At 57.1% G+C, this 2,500-nt stretch overlaps 1 non-coding gene across 1 annotated transcript in view; it reads right to left on the bottom strand.

Moving 5' to 3' along the window:
- Positions 1-520, bottom strand: part of LOC126300093 (small subunit ribosomal RNA) — a 1,893-nt gene extending 1,373 nt beyond the window's left edge. The window contains exon 1 of the ribosomal RNA XR_007552894.1: positions 1-520. This exon is cut by the window's left edge and continues 1,373 nt beyond it. This is a non-coding gene — a ribosomal RNA (small subunit ribosomal RNA).
- Between the last annotated feature and the right edge of the window lie 1,980 nt (positions 521-2,500).

The raw sequence follows: 2,500 nt of genomic DNA, 5'->3' as shown, positions 1-2,500 counted from the left end.
GGGCCTCGGATGAGTCCCGTATCGTTATTTTTCGTCACTACCTCCCCGTGCCGGGAGTGGGTAATTTGCGCGCCTGCTGCCTTCCTTGGATGTGGTAGCCGTTTCTCAGGCTCCCTCTCCGGAATCGAACCCTGATTCCCCGTTACCCGTTACAACCATGGTAGGCGCAGAACCTACCATCGACAGTTGATAAGGCAGACATTTGAAAGATGCGTCGCCGGTACGAGGACCGTGCGATCAGCCCAAAGTTATTCAGAGTCACCAAGGCAAACGGACCAGACAAGCCAATCCGATTGGTTTTGATCTAATAAAAGCGTCCCTTCCATCTCTGGTCGGGACTCTGTTTGCATGTATTAGCTCTAGAATTACCACAGTTATCCAAGTAACGTGGGTACGATCTAAGGAACCATAACTGATTTAATGAGCCATTCGCGGTTTCACCTTAATGCGGCTTGTACTGAGACATGCATGGCTTAATCTTTGAGACAAGCATATTACTACTGGCAGGATCAACCAGGGAGCTGCGTCAACTAGAGCTGAGCAGCCGGCCGCCCGGGAGTGTGTCCCGGGGGCCCGCGCGAACACGCAAGCGTCCGCTCAATTATTCTGCAAACAGGAGGAGGCCGAGCTCCCCTGCACGATACACCTCGAAACCCTCTCAGGTCCCGGCGGCGCGCAGCGCCGTCCTAGGTACTTGGTCGGTTTCGAGAGAGGCGCAATCGCCCGGAGTTAGGCGAGTAGACGGTTTTAGTGCGAACACCCTTGCTCCCAACTGAGCTTGCCGCTGCCGACAGAGGCCCGGGAGCGTGCTGTCGTGGCATTGCCGGCGGGAGACAACACGAACACGCGATCTAGTGTGGTGACCGGCAGCTCCAACGCCAGCGCCACACAAGGGCAAAGCCCCACTTGGGTGCAGAAGCGAACTCTCCCAGCACAGCGCACGCGCCAACACGTCCGCACAACTGCGATACAAACCACCTGCGAGAACCGCTGGGGCGACCGAGCAGCAGACGGCGTCGCGGCGCCGAGTGCCAGGCGGCGGCGCATCCTCAACGCACACAGTCCTCAATCAGACCAGCACACTGCAGATGTCCACCGCGCTTCGCACCGGGCTCGGCTGAACCAACTTTGGCCGCCAGGCGCCGCGTGCAGGGTGCGCCGCAGCGTAGCTGCGCCGCCTGCCGAGCCCGTCGGCTGGCGCTCCTGCCACTCGGCGCCCCCCACCAGCCGCCTGTTGCGCGTGCGCCCACGCAGCGCGCGGCCAACACGCCGGGCGGCCCCCCTTCACCGGCCGGGAACAGTCCCACCAAGCCACCGCCGCGTATCGCTTCATACCCACATGGGCCTAGTCACGTGTGTGGATGTGGCGGGTACCGCTGAAACAACCGGTTAATAGCTGTACCGATCGTCGCCATCACAGATTCACCTCCAGCGTGAACAACCGCTCAACAACGGATTTCCAGTTCATTTGCGTATCTTGGGCAGTAAACGTAGATGTCCACCTACATTTGCGAATTCAACAATTCTTGCATGCCAGGATGTCATGTGTCACGACACGCTACATCAGACCACATACACACTGCGACATGTGCAGAAGAGAACACGTGGAAGGTGGCCCGCGCACGTATGCGATGTCCCTTCCGCGATCCACTGTCAACCGGCATCTGCGGCATGTCCCAGATATGGAACGCGGTCCACCAGGGTAGCACTTTGTGTGAGGCAATACGACAAAGTCGGAATACACGCGTCACTACATCACACGGCTCACGCTGACCTGACCTGACTCACCGCACCACCACCCCCAGCGACCCAGGGTGACATACAATGCGTTCGTACGTTCCTCCCACACGCCTCTACGGCGTACCACAGTGCAACCTAGCTGTTATTGGGAGACGAGACAAGTAGCATCGAGCACAACATATGGAAATTGAGATTCGACACCGTTGGGCACAGCCAGCGTACGGTCACACGTATCACACTACTTCACTCTGTACGTAACTACCGATGATCGGTACAGCGTGTGGGTTACGCGTACGACATCAGCGGACAATGGACACAGACCATACCACGACGTACACTGAGGGCGTCGACATCTGAACGCAACTGAACAGCTGCGAGGCTCATTTAACACTCAAACGCCAGACCGACCAGCTTGAGAGGACGGAGACACAAAGAGAGGGGCAGAGGGGGGGGGGGGGGCGATATAGTCCTATTGCAGTACAATTGACAGTGGATAGCGGGAATATGTGGAAAGTAAGCAACACTCGCAAGACATCTACATGAGGATAACAACGACACCAGAGATTCCGAGCAGTGAACTATGTTAGGCAAAGGGACAACGTGGGTTAGGTTAAGGGACAACGTGGGTTAGGTTAAGGGACAACGTGGGTTAGGTTAAGGGACAACGTGGGTTAGGTTAAGGGACAACGTGGGTTAGGTTAAGGGACAACGTGGGTTAGGTTAAGGGACAACGTGGGTTAGGTTAAGGGACAACGTGGGT

This window comes from Schistocerca gregaria, chromosome X, assembly GCF_023897955.1.
Source record: "Schistocerca gregaria isolate iqSchGreg1 chromosome X, iqSchGreg1.2, whole genome shotgun sequence".
Taxonomy (NCBI): domain Eukaryota; kingdom Metazoa; phylum Arthropoda; class Insecta; order Orthoptera; family Acrididae; genus Schistocerca; species Schistocerca gregaria.
Note: the sequence above shows the minus strand (reverse complement) of the source record. Positions and strands in the feature narration are given on the sequence as shown.